The 17,500-nt window shown below is 40.0% G+C and overlaps 1 protein-coding gene across 6 annotated transcripts in view; it reads left to right on the plus strand.

Annotated features, from left to right (window-relative positions):
* RAE1 (ribonucleic acid export 1) overlaps nucleotides 1-17,500 on the plus strand; it is a 601,382-nt gene that overhangs the window by 45,757 nt on the left and 538,125 nt on the right. For 2 of the 6 annotated variants that reach the window (XM_044090053.1, XM_044090057.1), the window contains one exon: nucleotides 3,865-3,909. The exons of the other annotated variants lie outside the window; for them this stretch is intronic. The gene's annotated coding sequence lies outside the window, so the exon portion shown is untranslated. The remainder of the gene's footprint in view (nucleotides 1-3,864; nucleotides 3,910-17,500) is intronic. 6 annotated transcript variants of the gene reach the window in all.

Consider the following 17,500-nt stretch of genomic DNA (forward strand, 5'->3'; position numbering starts at 1 on the left):
CTTGTTTGGCATCTACTTCTCTGAAGTACAGGCCAACACTAAGGGACTCTGGCTAACAAAGTTCACAGATGACTGCAAACGGAGCCATTATTGAATCCCCAAATGATGTCGATACTCTACAAAAGGGCCTTACAGAAACAGATGCTTGGTGCCAGAGCCATGGGCTCAAGCTCAATGCCAGGAAATGTATAGTTATCCCCTTGGGGAAAAAAACATGTACCTGTGAATTACCACATAGGTGGCAGTACACTAAACACCGAAAGTGTGATAAGGGACTTAGGGACACAGGTGGATAGTGGTCTCAACTTCAATAACCACATCGCCACAACAGTCAGGAAATCCTTCTATGTGTCACACTTCATCACTAAGGGCTTTTCATCCAGAAAAAAGGAGGTCATTGTCCCACTGTAATCATCCCTCATTAGACCTAGAGTACAACGCCCCATTTGGTATGTACCTCTCAAGACATCTGCAACAACTGGAAAGGCCGCAGAAATACCTCACTAAAAGAATCACAGGCCTAAAGCAGATGCCCTATGCTGACTGCCTTAAACTCCAGCTATACTCTGTCGCATATCGTCTACTCCGAGGCGATCTCTGCTTAACATACAAGGCCATGTCAAACAGAGAGCTGTTGGACATGCTACACTTAAAGAAATCCCAATCCTTCAGAGCCACATGCTCTAGGGATCTAAACCTTGTCATCACAATAAACAAAACATGCTGGAGGGATAGGTTCCTGACCCAGAGACTCCCCAGACTCTGGAATAGACTGCCCATACATGTCAAGCAGTGCACCTCTTTGGCCCTCTTCAAAAGGAACCTTGATGATTGGATGGGAGAAAGGAAATTCACCCCAGGGATCACATCAGTCGCCCTGCTAGACAGGGGTCCAGGGAAGTAAATAGTGTGGGAAGAAATAGCCAGGGAATTGTTATGGCTAGGCTTGTATAGGCCAAAGCAAGCACCCACTGTAATACTGGAAACAAAAAGCAGCAGTAGAATGCAACCACGTTGAGAAAATACTTTTTTAATACAAGAAACAGCAAAGCTTTTGGGTCTACACCCTTCCTCAATGCTAAATACAAATTCAAAAACATATCAGAGTTAAATAGGAGCCAAAAGGAGTCGTGATCGCAGCCAGCCGATCAGATGACTAACAACATGTAAAATCGCAAACAAATTATTTAAAAAAAAAATACAAAATTTAGAAATAACATAAACACATATATAAAGAATAAAACACACAAAAAATATAAGAGACATGAATTTAGAAATAACATAAACACATATAAAGAATAAAACACACACAAAATATGAGAGACATGTAAAAAATAAAAAATCAAATTACAATCAAAATTTAAAAAGTCAAAGTCAAAATTTACTCTGCTGTAACCTGAATAAAATAGGCTTTAAAGTAACAGCAGTGTTAAGGCCAGGTGGATGATCAGCAGCTAACCTCAAAATCCATTCATATTCCTTAACTTCTAAAAAATTATTAATATCGCCACCTCTCAAAGACACATGGACCATGTCTACAACCCTGAATCTAAACCTATGCGTGCTACCACAAGGCAAAATATGTTTTATAAAGTGCATTCTTATCATTTATTCCTTCTAATCGCAGACATGTTAAATAATACGGTCTTTTAGTTTTCTTGTGGTCTTTCCTACATAAAATGAAGTACATTGGAGACAAGTAGCCAAATAAACCACATTGGTGCTAATACAATTAGCAAATAGCTTAAAGTTGTAGACACGTCCAGTAACAGGGTGGGTAAAAATATCACTACCTTTACCCAGAATATCTTCACACCAAGTACAGTCCATACAACAAAATGTGCCCACCCTTGTACTAAGCTGTGGAATGCGTTTACAGCTAAAATCTTTGTAACATAATCTACTTTTCAGGTTTCTCAAATTCCTATAAGAGGAAAAAGTGTTTAGAATCGAACACATTCCTAACATCAGACGATGCCATCAAAATTGCCCAATTCTTCTCAGTAATATGCTTCACTGCCTGGGTATTAATGTTAAACGTTGCCACATCTCTAACTCTAGGTGAACCCCCCATGTCAGTCTCCCTACTTAATTATGTATCAGATTCACTTAGCATACTAAAGGTGGGTTTAAGTGACACAGCCCTGTATTTTGAAATTTTACCCATTAAATCACAGAGAGATGTTGAATAATAGCCACTATGTAGAAAGTCCATCTTCATAGGTCATGTTAGGAATGTGTTAGATTCTAAACCCTTTTTCTCTTATAGGAATTTGAGAAACCTGAAAAGTAGATTGTTATAAAGATTTTAGCTGTAAACGCATTCCACAACTTAGTACAAGGGTGGGCACATTTTGTTGTATGGACTGTACTTGCTGTGATGATATTCTAGGTAAAGGCATTGATATTTTAACCCACCCTGTTACTGGACGTGTCTACAACTTAGTTTGCTAACTGTATTAGCACTAATGTGGTTTATTTGGCTACTTGCCTCCAATGTACTTCATTGTATGTAGGAAAGTCCACTAGAAGACTAAAAGACCATATTATTGAACGTAAATCTGAGATCAGGAGGAGCAATGATAAGAAGGCACTTTATAGGCACATTTTGTCTTGTGGTAGCACGCATAGGTTTAGATTCAGGGTTGTAGACACGGTCCATATGTCTTTGAGAGGTGGAGGTGATAATATTTTTTTAGAAGTTAAGGAATATGAATGGATTTTGAGGTTAGCTGCTGATCATCCACCTGGCCTTAATACTGCTGTTACTTTAAAGCCTATTTTATTGAGGTTACAGCAGAGTAAATTTTGACTTTGACTTTTTAAATTTTGATTGTAATTTGATTTTTTTTTTATTTTTTATATATCTCTTGTATTTTTAATGTGTGTTTTATTCTTTATATGTGTTTCTTATGTTATTTCTAAATTTTGTATTTTTTAAAATAATTTGTGATTTTTACATGTTTGTCATCTGCTTGGCTGTCTGCGATCACATGCCTCCTTTTGGCTCCTATTTAACTCTAGCTGATATGTTTTTGAATTTGTATTTAGCATTGAGGAAGGGTGTAGACCTGAAAGCTTTGCTGTTTTTTGTATTAAAAGTCTTTTCTCAACGTGGTTCTATTCTAGGCTTGTATAGGCCCTAGGGCCGATAGCCAAGTACCAACCTATGAACCTATAACCAGACTGAGCAGTTAGATCTCAATAACTCCTCTTCTAAGCATCCTGGTTGCACTTTTTGAATTTTCAGCACATAATAGACAGATGAGCAGATGCCAAAGTCCTCTTACTAGTACAGAGTACCATATCAGTCCATAGTCTGCAGTGAGTTTTGCCCAAGGACTTTGCAAACCGTAAAATGAAGGTTACTAGTTTAGCAGTCTCTTGAGAGAGGGTAATTCCATCTAACTCCTGGTGGGATCTTTTGTAATGCCCCAAAGTGGTGGACATACAGTAGTCTGTGGTACTTTTTGGAAACTTTCTATTAGGTAAAGTCTTACAGAAAAAACAATCAGTAAAAACGAAATAAACTCCAGCCAAGCTAGAACTTTCACTGTGTGACGTCTCAATCCTCTTGTATCAGAGGCACATGGGATATATGCAAATGACCCTTATGAACATCAGGTGTTTCAGATATATGGCGATTCGGAATGCCTATGACTTATTTCTTTTTAAGTTGTTTCAATGGACAATTTCAGGCCAATAAAGCCAAACCCCAAATATGCATATCCGCAGCTAGTGGGGTTTGGCTTTATTGGCTGGAGTTTTCATTTAGTTTTTACTGATTAGGTTAAGTGTTAGAGGAAAAAACACTTGTCCTGTTTTTAGTAATTGGTTTGTTTTTCTCCTGCCTTTCCTCCGTAGTGAGACTCTTGAAAGACTTCCAGTTCACTTCTACAGCTAAGAAAGGTAAATGGCTCCTTTCACACATTTTTACATAAAACTGTACACTGTGTATTTTATGTATAGTTGTAAAAATATATGATTGGAAGCACAGTGCAAAACATTGTGCCATGAACAGAAAAACAAGCAATAGTATTCTATATTGCTTCATTCAGATATGCACAGTTCAGACGGAGGTTCATATTTCTGGTACAATACCACATTTCCTTTCTTGACTGACATCTGCATTGCTGTTGCTGACACTATACCTATTCTGAGGTATCATTTTGTAGGACTGCAAACTTGTTAGCTGTATCAGAGCAGCTTAGCTCTGACTGCTTTTCTTGTATAACCACTTTTTAAAGGGTTATTGTCTGTGGCCTGGTCAAGGTTAACTTTTTACCTTGCGGGTGTGTCTGTTGTTTTTCAGAGCACAAACTATGCCCAGACTATCCTTTTTCTTTAGTTGTATTTGGGTTTCTCCCTCAGACAGTCTGTGGATGGATAATACTGTAGGATGCTCTTCTCCAATTAAAGAAACTTTACTGAAAAGTACAGCCCCCAAACTGTGGCTTGAAGCATCTCCTCGCAAAATAAGTCTTTGACTGTAGTCAGTACTGGCTTGTAGAGGGAGTCAGGAACAGTTGCTCTCAAGTTGGTGTCCAGGCAACTTTATGTGGTTTATCCTTTCTGGTAAGGTCCTTGGGGGGGTTATCATACTGTAGTGTGAACATACTATAGCACTTTGCTGTCACCAAGAATGCCCTAGCCTGCTACTTAGTAGTGGGGGTAAGACTTGCTGAAGTAGTCTCTCCCTTGGCAGGATGTGAAATAATGTTTCCATAACGCACTATAACTTCTGTCATTTGTACCTGGCCCTTGTTGGCTTTAATATTAAACTGTCTTTTTCAGTCTGCCCAGCACCTGCCTAACATTTAAAACTATGTTCAAGAACATAGTCTTCTGCTAGAATGAGGTGTATCAGTTTCTGGGAAATTGCTAGGGCATTCTTCATTCCAAGTGACATTTTTGATGGTCTCATGTAATCCAAACTGGGCCAGAAAAGCTGATGTCCCTCACAGCATGCTTCAAGGATACCCACTGGTAACCCTTGGTCAGGTCAGTAGTTGTAATTGTATAATTAGTCCCACCTGACTAAGGCTTCATCTGCCCTAGATATTAGGTAAGCGTCCATGTCTGTGAGACATTTCATTTTCCTGTAGTCCACATAGAACCTGGTGCTGTCATCTTCCTTTGGCTCCAGCATTACTATTGAGGCCCAGGAACTGTTGGACTCCTAGGTTACCCCCGGGTCCAACATCTTTTGTAGTTCCTCTTGCAGAGATGACGTTTACTCACTGAGGCATCCTGTGGAGACTTGTTTGATGGGTTGCTGCGGCCTTTTGTCCCCATACTGTTCCCACTCCAGGCATATTAGTAAATGTGTTTCTAAACTCCTGTAGTACTGCCCAGATCTCCTGTACGTGGGTGGGAGATGCTTGCTGTGAAAGTGTTAAATCTTTCATTGAGGTGTCGAACACCCTTCAGATCCTCTGTCTCTGTGTTTATAGTAGGGCTTCATCAAGTTAACATGGTAAAGTTTTGCCTTCTGCCTTTCATTTGTGCTCTCTGTATGCTTCAGGAGTTTGTTTATAGCAGTGTTTTTAGTAATGTTTTACTGTTTCATAATTCAAGCAATCTGCGTCTTTAAGTTTGATAGTCCATATTACCTTACACATGAGCAGCGAAGTTAAAAACTCCAGCCAGTGCCTTTGGTCGCTTTGGTTGTGATTACATATCCATTGAAATGATTGACTAAAACTGTCGGTCATCCCCCTCTTTAGTGTGGAAGTAATTTGGTACTGACTTTCCATCTAGTGTTTGCCCTTCAGTCTTGCATGCTAGGCTAAGGGATAGCCTTTCCTTCTTGTGCTTGCACTGCTTCTGTCTTGTGTACAGCTGCTTCGTTCTCTGAGCTGCTTTAAGCCGTTCTGCTGCGGCACAGGTCGCTTAATTCCAGCAGTTTTGAAAACTTTTGCTATGGGTTGAATTTTATTTTTTTCAGCAAGGTACACAGCCACAGCCCCTGCAAGGCTGTATCCACATTTAGTCAGCTGCTTTCCATCCGCACACAAGGCTGCTGTCATGTTCTCCTTAGATATACAGGCATATGAAACTCCCTAGCTTTTGCACTCATCTGTCGGCTGAGACAATGATATTGGCATGTTCTTCAAAACTAATTTCTGCCCATTTCCTAACTAAATAAATGCCTCTGTGTGTTTAGCTTGTAGCTTCAAGGGTACATGTAACTTTGACAAAACCTTTTTTTTATTTATTTATTTTATTTATTTTTTGCAGGCCAAATAGTTCCATTTACAATAGGTGTATCTGTGTTAACAATATGAGACAGTGGACAGAGGCTGTGGTCCTTGGATTTGCTCCAGTGCCTACAGTAATCTGATGATGGTCCCCATATTGTCTGACAGTTCACACCATTGTCATCAGTTGGACTGAAATGTATTTGCATGCAAACAAATCACTAAAAAATTCACCAAGTGAATCCTGGCCTCAAGACTGTGCAGAAAGTATGCATGGTTATCTTGGTATGTGGATCTAGACCATCCACACCCAAGAGAAGGCTTTATACAGAGCTTGAGGAGCAAGTAGAGAGTAGGATTTTGGATGCTTGTCCTTAAGGAGAATTAATGGCAGCCATACAGCATATTACATTCATGTTGTTGTTGTCTTTCGGCTTTTCCCGGTTAGGGGTCGCCACAGCGGAACTCCAGTCCGCTAATGATTGGCAGCAGGTTTTCATAGTGCAGAGTTGCCAGCTCGATGCCCAACTTTCAACGAAGGCATGCCCATTCACGCATGTCTTTCGGAACGCCACTCGACCCGCGGGGAGGACATGCAGACTCCACACAGAAGGCACTCCCCACACACTAGCTGAGACTCGAACGGGAGAACCTCTTGCTGTGAGGCAACAATGCTACCGCTGCACCACTGGAATGGAGAAAGGAGGTTTTGCCAATAGAGATTATTGCAAGCAGGGGTATGTAAAATAGACAAAGAGATTTGCATTTGCCAGATGAAATTAACAAAGGAATCGAGGGAGTGGGATTAACTAACTAGAGACGGAAAGTTAATAGACTGGAATGAGGCCAAGCAGAAGTTTGTACTGCAGGATAGAGGCTCCCATCCGTAACTGGGGTAAGTATCGGAGTTTAGGCAAAGCCAGAGAGACAGAGGAGTGCTAACCAAAAGACCAGTTTTGTTAGTTTTAAGTTGAGTGCTTGGTCACAATCACATTGAGCACGCACTATCACTTATTAAGTTATCTGCAAGCTTCTAAAGGTGAATAAGTAAAAATACTTATAAAGTGGTCAGAACAGTTAAAATGCAGATAGAATATTTTAAAGAAGAATCTGTGTAGCGAGTTAAATCTTTCCTAACTATATATGCAAGTGGAAAAGTTACTGTGCACTATTCATGCTATTTGCATTTTCTGCATACAGCAAGCAGAGGCAGAAATGTATAAATAAACTCACTAGTACAGACTACAAACTCATCCATACTCAGCAATTCAAACAAGCAAAGTCATGTAAAAGCCGGAACACCACCAAACAGTAAAATGTAACAGAAAAAAACTGGAGCTCCGAAAACCACGGCTTAAAACTTTAATAGATTTCAGTAATTAAAAAGGTCAGTAATGTAAAAAAGTAAGCGCTTTTGCTGAAAACAAACCCTCTTTTTCAAACCATATAGAAAAGATAGAAACCACTTGCATATATATATATATATATATATATATATATATACACACACACACAATTAAAAAAGGACATTCTCCAATGAAAACGGTGTTCCAGTCTAAAAATGCAGCCCACTGGAGCAAGGAACAGGCCAGTAAAAATGTGCTGTATCAACACACCCCTTTAGAAACATGAATATTAAAATAGTGACATGGAAAACTTATCAGAATCAATAATATCATGAAAAAGGTACACACCTCTCTGACATATTAATGTTTAAGGGGCCAAGACTTTTTCAAAGACACATTTTCATTCAGCCCTGGAAATACATTTCCTTTTTTTATATTGTTGCATTCCTTCTTACATGGAACAGACTCCCAGCTGACTTGACCCTAGAACCCTCACTAATTCAATTCATAAACTCCAGAAATATTTCAAAACTCATCGGTTGTGTACTTGCACTAACCCCGACTAGTGATCTCTCTGTTACTTAGGTGCCTTACCTTCAACTACTTATAACTTTTTTCTACCACGCCATTTCAGGAAGGGTAATTTGTATAACTGCTGCTCAGTGTGTCTTAAATCTGAATGTAATGTTATGTATATATGTTTGAAAGTAATGTTATGTTTTGTAAAGTGTTTTATAATAAGTTAGTACTATATGTGCTAAATGCTGGTATTGCTTAATGACTGTAACCTGCTTGAAACTAGCATTTACTAAATGTTCAATGTGTATTATTATCGTGGAGCTTTTCTCCCCGGGCCTCCGCTGAAAGTCAACATATATCCAGTCGGACTATCCCGGTCAACAAATGTAAAATAAATAAATTATTTTCAGTGATATTCTTAAGTCCCCACCCCTCAAATTTTCAGACACTAATTCTAATGCAAAAAACTGTCTGCTCCCATTCTTTGTAACATGTTGAGCTAATGCACTCCTACTCTTCTGATTGCGTATGTCCCCCATGTTTTCCAGAATCCTTTCTTTAAACATTCTATTAGTCTTCGATGTAGAAAGCTTCACACATCATGTTTTTAGCATAATATATTAAATTCTTGGTCTTGGCAATCTGCATAAAAAAATAATTTCTTTTGGAGTTTGTAAGTGTGCCAGAGAGGTACAACACCAAATATATTGACAAGCCTTAGTCTACACCGAAATGTCCTGCATCTATCTGATGCATCAAAAAGAATCTTCAACATTCTTAACCGTCTCTTCAGCTACAGATTATTTCTAAATTAAAACAGGGGGTTATCATCTAAAACTCCCCTATGATCCGAGTTAATCAGTATAAGTGGCCAGTATTTCTTAATAGCCTCGCAGGTAATGTTAATATTGCTTGAATAACTAAGGAGAAGCCTATTCTTACTAGAACATTTACTAGTCTGTTTAGGTACGCCAGCTGATTCTGAGAAATACTGTTTCCCCACTGTATCTCAAACAGACCAAGCCTCTGCTAGACTTTTGCGTACATCACTTACCCCCTTTCTAGGAAATCCTTCTTGTTATTTAAAGTAACTTGCAACTCCACATTATCACTGATGATTCACATGGCTCTTAAAAACTGTCCCTTAAGGACATTCCTAGTCACATGACCAGTGTGCATACTGGTTTTATGTAATAAAGGATTCTTTCTACATTGTTTTCTATAAATCCCGGAGTTAAATCTTTTACCTTTATCAGTTTTAGTACACATCTAAAAATTCTGTAGAGTCATCAGAAACATAATGACTGAACTTCAAAAATGTTATGGTACCTTGAAGATAATTTAGAAAACCAGTCAACCCATCTAAACTGCCAGTCTATACAAAAAACACATCATCCACAAATGTCCTTGTAAAAAGTGAAATGTTGTGTATAAGGGTTATTGTTTGAAAACATGAACTTGCTCCCAGTGGACTAAGACAAGGTTGGCATAGCTGTTGGCACACACCAACTCTTTGAAGAAAAACTCATTGTGAAATATAAAAACATTGTTTTATAAAATCAAATAAATCAAAACACAAATCAAATCTATCTTCCCAACTGTGAAATCATTGTTCTTACTTAAATATATCTTCACATTCTCCTGCACCTAAATCATTAGTAATACCAGTGAACAAAGACATCACATCAAATGTCACTAAATACACATCATTATCCCTAGGATATGATCTATATTATTGGTAGAAATCATTCAAAAAATTCTTAGTATCTTTAAGCACATTATCAATATTGTCCAACACTTTCCTTAATTTTTTTATTTTTTAACAAAAGTTGCAAGTGGCTCTGTAACCCATGCCCTGCTAGACACAATTGGACGCATGGGTGGTTTATGGACATCTTTTGTGGACCTTAGGAAGTGCATATAAAATCGGAGTCACAGGATGTTCCACTGTAAAATATTCTAACAGTCCTTGTTCAGTAGAACCGTCTATCAACCAATCGTATACTAACAAAATGTGCCACCTAACCTGGACCAAAACTCTAAAGGCGGAGGCGTGTCCATATTCATTAAGGATATCCACAACTTCACGCTTCTTAAGACAGAAGTGGCAAACTTCACAACACCCATGCAGAAGGACAATAGAGGTACGACTGCTGAATCCTGCACAAATGCACTTTATAAGCACTTACAACAGTGCATGGATCATATAATCCCTAACAGAACCATGATGCTGTTCTCCAAAAAAGGAAGCCAGTCTGGTGGTTCCCTGTCATAAACAAACTCTACAACAGAAGAAAGAAACTGTTACAAAAAAGAGTAAAATCCCATGATGGAGGAACTCCCTGGTCAGCCTCAGTAAGAAGCTGAGATCCCTCATAAAATTCTCCAAAGCTAGTTACGAAAACAAAATCACCATTAATTCTAAAGACAACCACAAAGTATCCTATAGCTATGCCCAGAACTCAATGGCAACACTCAGATCTGCTCTGAGTTACAGCACAATAGCGCTAAATATACAGAATCAACTAATATTGCCAGCATCCTGGCATATAGGTTCAGTGCTAACTTTAACCCCCTCTCACCCTCTAAAGGACCCATCTTTATACCAGAAGAATGCAAAGTTCCTGTAATCATGGCTGCACAGGTAAAAACTATATTCTCCAAAGCCAAGAACACAGCATCCATGGGACCTGACAACATCCCAGGCTGCATTCTATATGAACTAAAGAACAAACTGGTATCCCACCTAAGTACCATGTTCAATCGTAGCCTTACCTCAGGCTTTGTGCCCACTGAATGTCGCACAGCGACGGTCATCCCACTCCAAAAAGGGGGAGCCACCATGGATCCCGGGAACTACCGCCCCATTAGCCTGGTCTGCAAGGCTATGGAACGTATCATCATGGAACTTATAAACAATAACATTGGTAATCTCCAAACTCTGGACCCCACCCAGTTTGGGTTTGTAAAAGGCAGATCATGTCTCCTAAACCTGATAAACTTCTTTGAAGCGGTCACCAAAGCCGTAGATGAGGTGGTTCACACAGTCTATCTAGATCTTGCCAAGGCTTTCAACACCATCCCCCACTCTGGAATTATAGATAAACTCACTAAACTAGGAATAAATCCCTATGTCACAAGATGGGTTGCCAACTGGCTCATTGACAGAACCCACACTGTGAAAGTAGCAGACTCCAAATCTGACTTCAGACCAGTGACAAGTGGAGTACTACAGGGTTCAGTCTTGGGTCCTCTCCTGTTTGGTATCTACTTCTCTGAAGTACAGGCTAACACAGAATGTCTTTGGCTAATGAAGTTCGCAGATGATTGCAAACTAGGAGCCACAATAGAAAATTCTAACTATTTGGACATCCTACAAAAGGGCCTCACTGAGACACGTGCGTGGTGTCAAAACCATGGTATCCAGCTCAATGCCAAAAAGTTAATTGTCGTTCCTTTTGATAAAAACTCTGTACCCATGAGCTACCACATAAGGTGGTTGTCTACTTAACACCGAAAGTGTGATAAGAGACCTTGTGACCCAGGTGGACAGTAGTTTTTCCTTTGATAATCACATCGCCACAGTAGTCAGGAAATCCTTCTACGTGGCACACCTCATCACAGAAGGTTTCTCATCCAAGAAAAGAGGTCATTGCTCCCCTCTACTTGTCACTCATTAGACCCATTATAGAATACAGTGCCCCTTTTGGTATGTACCTCACAAGACATCTACAACAACTGGAAAGGTGACCGAAATACCTCACAAAGAGGATTACTGGCCTCAAACAGATGCCCTACGCAGACCATCTCAAAAAAACTGCAGCTTTACTCCGTTGCATATCGCCTACTCGGAGCCAATCTCTGCCTAACATACAAAGCTATGTCAAACCCAGAGCTGTTGAGCATGCTTCACTTAAAAAAAAATCCCAATCCCTCCGATCTACATGCTCTAGGGACCTAAACCTTGTCACCGCAATAAACAGAACATGCTGGAGGGATAGATTCCTGTCCCAGAGATTTTCCATACTCTGGAACAAACTACCTATCTATATCAAACAAAGCTCCTCGTTAGCACTCTTCAAGAAAAATCTTTGATTGTATAGGAGATAGGAAAGTCACCCCGGGGATCACTTCTGTGGCTCTGCTCAACAGGGGCAGAGGAAAATAATTTTCTTGGGTGGCGAAAGCCAGGGTATCTTTTTGGCTAAGCCTATTTCGGCCCTAGGGTCAATAGCCTAGTACCTACCTATGAACATTTGTAAAAATACCCTTGCTAATTTGCAAATACACAACACTGTCCGACAACATTCCAAACATGCTGTTTAAATAAAATTATTTGTCCATCACAACCACTCCTCCTCCTTTATTACACGGACATATGACCAGGTGAGGAGCTGAACGTAGCTCATTCAAAGATATTTGTTGCTCTAAAGTGAAAAGATAATATTTGTATCCAACTGTTGTGCTCTTAAAGATCATTCTTGCATAACCCTATAAAAGTCTCCAATAGAGGATGTATCACAGGATTAAAGGTACTGGGTTTCCTAAAATTATCGAAGTCTCCATCTGATTGTGGATACAGTAAGGAAAGTTAGATGTTTTGTGCAAACAACCTCAAGTCTACCAGTGTATCACTCAGATCAGAAGCCAGAACACCACCAAACAGTAAAGTTTCATTAATGCTCTCTGTGATGGTTTCTCCTTGTTTGGATCGTCTGTGAAAGGTATGCTTACCCAAAGTGAGCAAGAAGGAAATACCTTGTCTGCTGTGAGGATAAGTTTTCTATTCCTCAGAGGACTTTTTCTAGGAAGCTGAGGGGAGGGACGAAAACTTGGTTCAGGAAGTCTCAAGGACCTTTCCACAACCCGAGCGGGGATGCTCCTTTCAGAGGTATAGGTGCTGCCCCAGAGGTGGAGAGGTCCATAAAATTAGGGGTTGGGGCTTATCTGAGAAAGTTTCCCCAATCAGCACTCCTGAAGCACTACCTGACTGTCCATCTCTGGAGGCATTTAGGGGTCATTTATCTCTGCACCTAGATATCTGGACAAATGTAACAACACCTTGGTGCTAAGCATAATATCCAGAGGTTACTACATTCCTTTTTCCCCCTCACCTCCATGTCCCAAGAGAAAACTCCTCTATGTTGCCACCCAGTCAGAGGGAGTACGCAATTCAAGAAGTAAAAAAAAACTTTTACAAAAAAGCCATGCAAGTGGTCCCAACCAAACAAATAGGATTCAGAACTTATTCACACTTCTTTTGGGGGCTAAAGAAAACAGGGGACGTAAGACCAATTCCGGATCTCAGCAACCTAAATCAGTATGTCAAGAAGTCAAAGTTCTGGATGGTTACAGTCCAGTCCATTTTGTCACTTCTATTCTAAGATGATTGGATGTGCTCCATAGGTCTCAAGGATGCATGCTATCATATCAAAGTAGATGCTGCAGTAGACACCTGTGTTTTCAGCCGGGAGCCAGTCATTTACCAATTCACAGTACTGCCCTTTGGACGTGTCACAGCCCCTGAGTGTTTACCAAGTGTGTGGTGTGTTGCAGCTGTAGCAGTTCAACTGAGGCTGAAAGGATTCTGTGTGTTTCCTCACCTAGACGATTGGCTCCTTACTGCACCAATAAGGCATCAACTACTGCAAGCCAGGGATTACTTAGTTCAGGTCTCAGATTCCCTTGACATTACAGTAAATCTGACAAAATCAAATCTGACTGTAGTACAGAATCTACAGTTTATAAGGATGCAGCTGAGCACTATAACACAAGTGGCTTCTCTACTTCTACATCGCATAATATCCTTGAGACGACAAGTTTGGGACTTAGGTATTCCTTCTTTCCCGTCAAGGTTATTACTCTGAGCACTGGAGTCTGTCAGCTGCAATTGTTCTAGTTCCCTTGGCAAGATTTTTTTTTTGTGAGTTCTACAATGGACCCTGGCTGTTCAGTGGTCCGTTATTTACCAAAATCTATCTGCTCTCATCAAACTAGCTTAAACCTGGAGATGTTATCTCCAATCGTGAATGCAGTCAGATGACTTGTCCCTGGGCAGGATGTTCTCTCCCTCCTCAGAAACCACAGTGACCACGGATGCTTCCCAATTGGGGTGTGGGGGGCATTTCAAGAGAAAGATGGTCCAAGGCGCACAGAGTTGCATATTGGTGTCCTTGAGATGAGCACACTCCTAAGGTTGCAAGCCTTTCAGGGCATTCTCTGTTTGGGGACTATTGCTGTAGGTATAGACAACATGTCATTGGTCTGATACTTAAACAAGGTGGAACCCGGTCCTACCTGTTGTGCAGAGAGGCCATGAGAGTTTGGGACTGGGCAGTCTGTTCAAGCTGCTTTCTAATTGTAGTGCACATTCTGGAGAAAACCAACACGCTGGCAGACTCAGCAGGTCCATTCTGACTCCTCACGATTGTTCCCTCCATCAGTCAGTAGCGAACAAGATTTTTAGCAGTTGGGACCAGCCTTGTTGCATTCTTTTTGCTTCTCCCCTAAACAACAAGTGCAACAAGTACTTTACTCTGATCCCCCCCCCAAAGAGAGTCACTGAGGGATGCTGTAGTCTCTGATTAGCCCCTGGGTTTCCTTTATGCTTACCCCCTCTAACCTGCTGGCTTTCTGTAGAAATTTTGGGATCAAAGGTAAAGAACTCGGTAATCCTCAATGCTTCCATCCGGCTGCGTCCGGTATGATTCTCCTTTTTTATGGTCTCACCTAAAGTATCCCCCATGGGTACTGAATCCCCAACAGGGCCTCCTTACTCATCCTTCAGAACACCGTAACCCCAGTCTCCATACCCTCAGACTGACTGCATGGTTTCTCCACTTCCAGTAATTGTAAAAAAAAGTCCAGGCTCATCCCTCCAGTCCATGAAATAATTTTGGCTTCTCAAAAGGCCTCCATTAAAAAAAAAGTCTCCCAACAAGAAGTGGAAGAGGTTTTCCATATAAGCCTAAAAGGAGAATGTGGACCCTTTCTCACCTCCTATTTCAGCCATTCTTTTTCTTAGTACTCTCTTTTTCAAGGAAGAGAGTTTCTCCACTATAAAACTTCAACTGGGTGCCATATGTAATTTTCATACTGGAGAGGGATCTTCCTCTTTCTTTTTCCAAGTTATGCAAAGCTTTCATGAAAGGCATATTTCTACTTAGACCACCAATAAAAGACCCTTCTGAACCAATTGCATAACTGTCAATCTTTTTACTAGTCATTACTTCAGCTAAGAGTATCCAAACGTCAAGCCTTATCTTTACAGACTATAACCCTTCCTTTATGCCTAAAGTAGTCACAGAATCGAACATTAATCAGTTTAGTTGCTAGTTTTCTTCCCCAAATTTTCTAATAAAGGTGAATATATTTTGCGTCCTAGACATTTGCGTTTCTGTCTTCACAGAACAAAATAGTGCAGAAAGTCTGATCAGCTGTTTGTATCCTTCTCACCAAATCGTTCAGGTCCAGCAGTTTCAAAATTACCTTGGCCAAATGGATTACTGATAGTATTTCCCATACTACTGAACTGCCTCGACCTCCAAAAGCCCAGTCTACCAGATCTATGGCTACTTCATCTCTTTTTGTTCTAGAGCCTCAATTGATGAAGTCAGTGTTGCAACCACTTGGTCAAAGATTTGTACTTTTGTCTCACACTGCAAACTGGATATTATATACAGAAGCAGGGCTTCTGATGGATCGGCAATGCTCCAGCATATCCTTCCTTAAGGGCCACCCAAGAGCTACGTAGCTGCAGACTCTGACCCATCAGTGAGGAAGAATGAAAAGGACATTAGATAAAGTTATATACTTTATAATAACTTGGCATGTATGTTGTCCATTTTCGTTCTTCCTCACGTCCCTCCCAACCATTATCCAGCCTTGATTTCGAGAAGTCGCCTAAAAGACTTTGGAACCCATAGGTTCTAGGTTTGGACCCCAAACTACTACTTCCTCTGTCCTGTTCTTTTATTCCTTGGGTTATTAGGACAGCAAACTCTGTCTGAGGAGCTAGGGAAGGTATGATGCATTATGGGGCGTGAGAGGAGCTCAAGACTTGGATCGAGAAGTCTTGGAAGTGCAGCCAAGTCAAATCTGATATCGGATCAGAGACCCATCGGTGAGGAAGAATGAAAATGGACAACACAGATGCCAAGTTATGGTAAGTGCATAATTTCTATTTTTTAAAGTTCAAATTGTATGCATCGCACCACAAAATTATAAAAAGTGGACACCATAGCACACATGCCATATGCCTGCCTACACCTGGGATCCATGATTTGTCATTGTGTATTTTCCACTGCATTATTTTTCATGTAAATTATATCTGATAAAGGAAATTGGTCATGACAAAAAAGTGAACAAACATGAAAAGTCATGAAGGATGCAAAAATCTTTATTCTCCCTATTCCTCAGCATAAAAATGCCTTCTATGGGAGTCATTCAACATTTTTTATACCAACGGCGTCAAAGAGTAATAAACATTTAAAGTAACTTCCATATTTCAAAGTTTTTATCCCCCATGTCAAATATGTTGTCATGAAATGTAATTTAGGATCCCCCTCTCAGTAATTCAACATTTGCAAGAGTAAAAAAGCATAAGTCGTGCAAACTATTGTTATAATATTCCATAACATGTGCAGATACCAAGCTGATATTTCTGATATCAGGAAAATGTTCCTGAATCCTAACTTTAACTTGTCTTTTAGCTGTTCCAGTGTAACATTTTGTATTATTCATGCAGTTACAACTAATGGCATAAGACACTTTAGTTGAACAAGAAAAAATTCCTTCCAGCAGTCTCTCTTCCACTGCAAAGAAAGCAACCATGCTACCAATGTATCTGTAGTTTTTAACAGCAGGATAACTTTTGAGTGGAGTGGGATTGGAACATGCTAAAATTATTCACAATTTGCATTTTTCAGTAAGTAAATCATGAAACTCTTGAACAGACTTTCTGTTACAGACATATTTGCAGAATTAATAGTAGTACAGTCTATACTGGGAAATATTCAAAAGTTAAATTTGGTTGTTTCTCTTGGAAAAATAGAAAGTCGTACAGCTGTAATCATTTCTCTGCTTAATTGTGCATGGTTCATCAGGTTTGCTTCCCAGTTGAGGTGCTTCTGCACTGATTTTGATCATGCTTCCTGTGTTCTTGTGGGATGTTGCCACATTCTCCATTTTACTCCCTCATCTTCGGTTACGTTCACACTTTTGTGGTATTGGAAAGTAAACTTGCCTCATTCTTTGCTGAAAATCACTGATGAGGTCTTAGATTGTGATGTATTGTGATTGTCCAGAGGGCTATTTTGCTTGCTTACTGTTTACTGTTTTCTGAGCCTGTATAAAGGCTTTGTTTGTGCAAGGCTTGATATTGCGCAGCAGTGGTTAGCAGTCCCTTGTATTGATGCAGGCACTTTATAACTACCT

This window comes from Protopterus annectens, chromosome 12.part0, assembly GCF_019279795.1.
Source record: "Protopterus annectens isolate FY-2018-M chromosome 12.part0, PAN1.0, whole genome shotgun sequence".
Taxonomy (NCBI): Eukaryota; Metazoa; Chordata; order Ceratodontiformes; family Protopteridae; genus Protopterus; species Protopterus annectens.